The sequence below is a fragment of the Helianthus annuus genome, chromosome 3 (genome assembly GCF_002127325.2).
Source record: "Helianthus annuus cultivar XRQ/B chromosome 3, HanXRQr2.0-SUNRISE, whole genome shotgun sequence".
In the NCBI taxonomy this organism is placed as follows: Eukaryota; Viridiplantae; Streptophyta; class Magnoliopsida; order Asterales; family Asteraceae; genus Helianthus; species Helianthus annuus.
In genome coordinates, this window is record NC_035435.2 from 15,497,416 (window position 1) to 15,504,662 (window position 7,247).

The window sequence follows — 7,247 nt, forward strand, 5'->3', positions numbered from 1 at the left end:
ACCACAACAAGAACATAAATTTCAAAACCGCCTTGAAAGCTAATCATCTGTTATAGGATGATTGATTACTAGGTTTTGAACCCTCTATTGTAAGGTTTTGAACCCTTTGTTATAAGGTTTTGAACCCCTTTGAATTTTCAAAACTCCCGTCAAAGTTTTGGGTCCTAAATAGTGTGAACACGTGCGAACTGGAAGAGTGAATGCCTGTACCCTGGATTTTCTGTCTAAGGTTAGAGTGTTCGTACAAATCCACATAATCGGACCAGTCACTCTTACCTGGGAACTCTTGGGGTGAGTGTCCACTTATAGGCGAGCATGTCTTCGCGATACACTATGAGGATCTATTTGCTTTAATTCAGCCTTGGTGTTGTTTGTTTGCTTCATGATTCAAACAAATGACCATCAACCGTGATTATGGTTAGTGATTGTAACATCCTATTCTTACCCAATACCATTTTATTTGTTTCCTTTCAAGTTTTTCCCCTTTTAGAATGCCTCCTCGACGCGAACACCAGATAGCAACTGCCGAGCTGGCAGAAATTATTGCGCAGCAGATGGCTGCTCAATTCCCAAATCTCTTTGCTCAATGGAACCAAGCTAACAACAACAGCAATGGTACATGCAATTTCAAGAACTTTAACTCGGCTAAACCACTCAAGTTTAGTGGTTCTGAGGGAGCAACTGGGCTTCTCCAATGGTTCGAGAGCATCGAGAATACCTTTCGCCACGTGCAGTGTCCGGAAAATCGCAAGGTCGAGTTTTCTTCGAGTGTGTTTCAGAAGAGGGCTCTTACATGGTGGAACGGGGTAATGAGAGATCGTGGTGCAGATGTTGCTCTAGCACAAACATGGGCTGAACTGAGAGCTCTTATGATGAGAGAGTTTTGTCCTCGTCATGAACAACGAGCGTTGGAGAAGGAGTTTGATGACTTGAAACAAGATAGTGGCGAACACAGGGCATATACTGATAGGTTTGAGGAGTTGAGTCTACTTTGCCCGACTATGGTTGCCCCACTCGACAAGGCTATCAAAAGGTACATCGACGGCCTGCCTGACTCGGTACAAGACATTGTCACTGGTAGCAACCCTACCACACTCCGTCAGGCCATTGAGCTATCTGCAACCTTGACTGAATCGCAGATCAGAAAGCATAAACTTTTTCGAAAGGGTGACAAGAAGCCAATCGAGGAATCAAAGACCATGGATGAACAGACTAAATCTCCTAAGAAGTCAAAGAAGCGAAAGGCTTCTCAGAACTTCGCCGTGGTCGCTCACAATGGTCAAGCCGTCCCCAACCAACCAGCTCAACCCCCTGCTAGAAAACCATACAATGGAACTGCACCCTTGTGCAACCAATGTAGCCTCCATCATCACGCCAATGTACAGTGCCGCAAATGCCAAACTTGTGGACTCATAGGCCATACAACAAGAATCTGCCCAGCTGCAGCTGCACCAAACCAAGCTGGCAACAATTCCGCTCAAGGTCGTTTCCTACCAGGTTCTTGTTTCAACTGTGGCGAGATGGGTCATTTCCGAAGAAATTGCCCAAAGCTTGCTAATGCAAATCCAGCACAAGGATGATCACCTGACTGACTAGAAGACAACATCGTTTAGAAATAATCATGTCTTATGTATTAAGTTTCTTTTATTGTCAAGATCCAAGGAACAGTTGATATCGTTGTTTATAAATAGATCTTTCATTTACATTGCAATGTATTTCTATGGTTGCATGTATAAACGACATATCCCTTGCAATACCGACAATCAAGGAACCGTATTCCTTGAAGAACAAACTACCCCCAAAATTCTCCCATTCTATAATCGCTTGCGTCTTCCACGGAATTCCTAAGTACCCGTTTATTCTAAGGAAACGAAGTACAAGGCGCAGGTTACAACACAAGACGAATACCCAAGGTACCACTATAAATCCTTAATAGGGTACCTAGGAATTTCCCGTAAGTCTTTAATTGTTGTATACCTTCATTCGAATGTGGTGATTCCTTGTAATCAAAAATCGAATTTTGGGAGATCTTCCTATCTTCTCAGATAGATTCCAGTGAACATTGAGACCCGTCGATTGGTTTCCATATCCGTATTCAATCAATAACAAGTTAAAAACAAATTATGATCAAGTTAAACAAGTATGTGACTATCTGCTTATGTGTTTCCTTATGTATTGTTGTGTGATCCAAATTATGTTATCCAAATCTTCGTAGAATCTTACATATCCGTGTACAAGAGATTCATAGTAGGATGCCCAAAGGTATTACTTAGAAATCCTCAATGGACTTCTATGTTATAGTTAAGTCCCTCGGATTATAAAGTACTACTTCATAATTAGACCCCTTGAGTGGTCTAGCTAAACAGATTCATCCAAAAATCTGGTTAGGGATATCATGTGATGATATAGCTGAAAGGACTCCTTGGTGGCCTAACCAAGAGGATCCCCTGTCGATCTAATTAAAAGGAACCGATGGAAGTCTAGTCACCCTCGTCACAAGTTTGATATCCTTCCCCAAAACATTACAAAACAAACTGTGCGGACTGTGCAAGGGATTACGTAATTATGGATGCATACATAATTATGGAATTTAGTGCACAGAAATCACAGCAAGTTCTGTCATGTGTCTAGAGTTAACCCTATTCATTTCCAATTCTGATGAAGCATCCGTTGAGGAAAAATGAACTAGCTATTCATTTTTCACTTCTGAAGAATATCCGTTGAGGAAATGAATATCCGTTTATCCTTCATTTCCAAATCTGAAGAATACTCGTTGAGGAAAATGACTCCGTTTGTTCATTTTCGTTCTGAAGATTTATCCGTTGAGGAAATGAATATCCGTTTATCCTTCATTTCCAAATCTGAAGAATACCCGTTGAAGATGACCCCGTTTGTTCATTTTCGTTTCTGAAGATTATCCGTTGAGGAAATGAATATCCGTTGTGTAATCCTTCATTTCCAACTCTGAGGAAGCAACCGTTGAAGATGACTCCGTTAGCTCATTTTCGTTTCTGAAGATTTATCCGTTGAGGAAATGAATATCCGTTGTGTAATCCTTCATTTCCAACTCTGAGGAAGCAACCGTTGAAGATGACTCCGTTAGTTCATTTTCGTTTCTGAAGATTATCCGTTGAGGAAATGAATATCCGTTGTGTAATCCTTCATTTCCAACTCTGAGGAAGCAACCGTTGAAAATGACTCCGTTAGTTCATTTTCGTTTCTGAAGATTTACCCGTTGAGGAAATGAATATCCGTTGTGTAAACCTTCATTTCCAACTCTGATGAAGCAACCGTTGAAAATGACTCCGTTAGTTCATTTTCGTTTCTGAAGATGTTACGCCCAAAATTTCACCTTCCTAAATGTGATATTATCAAACTATAATTTAACAAAAAATCGGGCATGACCCGTCCATAAAACGAGCATACCCCTGTTTTAAACATAAACAAACTAGATACAATTCTACAATTCGTTCAACAAGATACTACTAAAAACCAATACAACAAATTTTGGGTCAAAAACATTTGAACAAACTAGCGGAAGCGTTTGGTATCGCATAACACGAACACGCGCTCGCTCCGATTCTCCAAGTCGCCAAAATTGAGGATTTACCTACATTCAACAACAAAGCTTTAAAAAGTTAGTCATTATACTTTTTTGCTTATAAAACCGTCATTTTAGTTCCATTCGTGTGCGTACTGTCATTTTTCTTACGCATTCGATTACCCAATTAAATGGGTATGACATATACTCTCATACAACGAACCTGTTAGTAGATGGTGACGACCAAACATATAATATTGTATAAACTAAAACGTCCATAGCATATTCTAACCGCATAAGTTACTTCAGTCCGATTATCCTTTCAACATTCAACCGTTTCATTATTATATCAACACTTCGAAAGTCCGACATTCATCACCTGCACTTTCAAACATACTCAATAATAACTTGGTTAGCCAAACCCGTAATCTCAACATATTCATTTACTACATCTTCATAAAAAGGACGTTAACCATTTAAATGCATCCAATCAACTTATATTCCAAACCCAAGGGCATTATTAGTAACGCTAATTCTCAAATGCATCCGAATCATGCATTCGCACATACTTGCACACATACAAACTTACAATCATACACATCTACATACCTAATATACATTTAATCATACTTACAATCATGTATTCATACCTACGTGTTCCGTACGTATTTTTGTATACATTTACATGTAATACATGTCCAACTTCATTACATACATCTATCACACTCTTATATAAATTACATGAGGCTTAGACTTGGGTTTACAACTTATAATCATCAAGGAAACACTCGACATCATGTTTGGGAGGCCCGTCGTAGTTCACGGATAATATACCGAAGCCTACGGCGCATAAATCACATAAATAATATTTTTGACAGAACCTTCACCCGGCCGTGTCAGTTCACCACCCGGCCGTGTCAACTCTGCACTTTTCCTAGCCATTAATCCTTACTGAAACGGACATAACTCTCTCATTTTTCGTCCGTTTTGCGTCACGTTTCTTCCTATATGATTGTAATTTAATATTCTATCACGTGATCTTGAAGTCCAGCATCCGAGTTAAGGAATTCCTTAACTTATACGTATTCGGCTTGTTATTCATCTATGAATTATTCGACCCATTCGTGCATTTATCAAAATAATCCATTGATTTAACCTCAACTTCATATGAACTTAATAATTAAAACATTATATTACTTAAACAACTAAAGAAGTGATTATAGAAATCACTTACCTTGAGTATTCCAATAAGTGTATTTGTCACCTTGCCTTATCTTGACCCGTTATCCTCCTATGCTTGAGCTCTCCTTGACACGTTCCTATTATCTCATTCCATTACATCCATTCAATAGTTAGTATACGTAATTATACGCATCACTAATCACACTTCTATTCACGTGTCAATCGCTTAACGAGTTCAACATGTATCATAATACTACAATGCTAATCAATCTAACAATTTATCATTCCATCATCACAAAAGTCATACATGAGCTTCTAGCATGCATAATTATGTATTTACATCATGTTCATTATTCTTTCAAAATTCCATACTTAGAATGATAACATTCTCTAAGTTAGGCAACTTGTTTCATACATTAAACATTTCGTACCATTTCTTAACACCTTGGTTTTTACACATCCATTCTACTATTTTCTATCAACAACCCGTTTCGACCCGTTGGTGCAATCATATGCATAGACTAGTTGGTAAGTGTTTTAGACACTTAAAACAATCAAATAACTTACTAATAATTTATTAAAATCAGTAGTTCATGATTCATACAAGTGTGCATAACAATACAACTATTTTTACTTAATATTTATACTAAAAATGTGCAGCAACTTTCTGCGCAGCAGCTGTTCACGACACATTTTAACCCATTTATCTTCTGATTCAGTTCTTCATGTTCAAATATGAAATGATCTACACTCAGAGATCTTTCTAAGCATATAAAGATCGTAAAAATCGGACATTCCTATGATTTTATATGATTTTTACAAAATCAGCACAGAAGCTGAAATGCTTCCAAACAGCTTGCTGTCAAAACGAATTTACTAACTTTTCATGCTGTTTTGACCCACTAAATCTCATAATCAGCCTCTTATGACCAAATATGAAATGTAATATGCGAAACAACCTTTTCAACGATATAAGGCTCGTTGTCTAACTCCTAATAACGAATGAGATACGGCCTTTACAAGATGACTATCTAAAGCTGTCAAAAGTAACTATTTTACACAAACTTTGTAGGCATTTATCAAACACCTTGTAAGCATCATAATCATGGTATTCGGTACAAGACTATAAGGCACATTCTTATTAGTTTATCATCATACAACATTCATATTCATTCGGAAATTACAAATTTATCATTCAAGCATTTAGTCGAACACTTGGTGTGCGTATGACATTTTAAACACTATGTACATGTATGATATGCATAACCTACTAGTCCTTTTCACAATGATCAATTCAACCTAGTTTCACATAGTTTCTTAGTCTACAATCAAGTTCATCTAACAACGCTCTACTATTTATACATTCATGCTTCAATTTCAAATAACTTTCACTATCATAAAATCACTACATACCAACATACCACTAGAACAAAAATGGGTTTCACTCAAGTTCTTCAATTTCATCAAATTCGAGCAAGATTCTCGTTCTACATGATGATACTAATTCACATACAACTCAATTTCATACAATTTTCACAAATTGTTCAACACCCACTAAATCATGAAGCATTAAAACAGAAAATTGAACTCACCTTATGATCAATACACTTAGATTAAAGGGTATCTAGACTCATGCATTCAATCAGCCCTCGATCCCCCTTTCAATTTGATGATTTTAGGTTGTTTAGGGTTTTGGTTCCCTTGGTTCCTTCTCTCGTTCGCACGTCCAGACCAAACACTGGCTAATTTTTGTCAAGTGTTTATTTATAGCATATTTCCATTTTAACCCCTCTATCTTTTAAAACATGCCACTTATTTCATTTCACATACTAACTTGGTTAACTTTATGTGCACATATGCTTTAAACTTTCCATAGTTTATAAAACTTTAATAATAGTAGAAATCTATGTTTATCATTTCTGAAAGTCAAATATTGCGATTAAAACATTGTAATATATCTTACGAAATTTGGCGTGTTACAGAAGATTTACCCGTTGAGGAAATGAATATCCTTTGTGTAAACCTTCATTTCCAACTCTGATGAAGCAACCGTTGAAAATGACTCCGTTAGTTCATTTTCGTTTCTGAAAATTTATCCGTTGGGGAAATGAATATCCGTTTTGTAATCCTTCATTTTCAATTCTGATGAAGCAACCGTTGAAAATGACTCCGTTAGTTCATTTTCGTTTCTAAAGATTTATCCGTTGGGGAAATGAATATCCGTTGTATAATCCTTCATTTCCACTTCTGATGAAGCAACCATTGAAAATGACCCCGTCTGTTCATTTCGTTTCTGAAGAATGGCCGTTAAGGAAATAACAGGACATTACTTTGCATATCGCTGATGGTTATTTGGCAGAGTCACAAATAGACTCCTATGAATAAATTTCGGGACGAAATTTCCTAAAGTAGGGGAGACTGTGACACCTGTGACACCGCGACCATCAAACAAATACCAAGCCGATGAAATATTGTATTTCATACTTGGGATCTTGTATAAATATGTGTATGTTTTGCACATATC

General features: G+C 37.2%; 1 long non-coding RNA gene across 2 annotated transcripts; it reads right to left on the reverse strand.

Moving 5' to 3' along the window:
* Positions 1-3,346: 3,346 nt before the first annotated feature.
* LOC110928662 lies at positions 3,347-6,450 on the reverse strand. Of its 2 annotated transcripts, none has more exons than XR_004888310.1 (3): positions 6,316-6,450; positions 3,834-4,860; positions 3,347-3,610 (listed from the first exon to the last, which is right to left on the reverse strand). It is a non-coding gene; the product is annotated as an uncharacterized LOC110928662 (long non-coding RNA). The 2 variants fall into 2 exon arrangements; XR_004888309.1 differs by having other exon boundaries at positions 3,765-4,860.
* Positions 6,451-7,247: the final 797 nt, after the last annotated feature.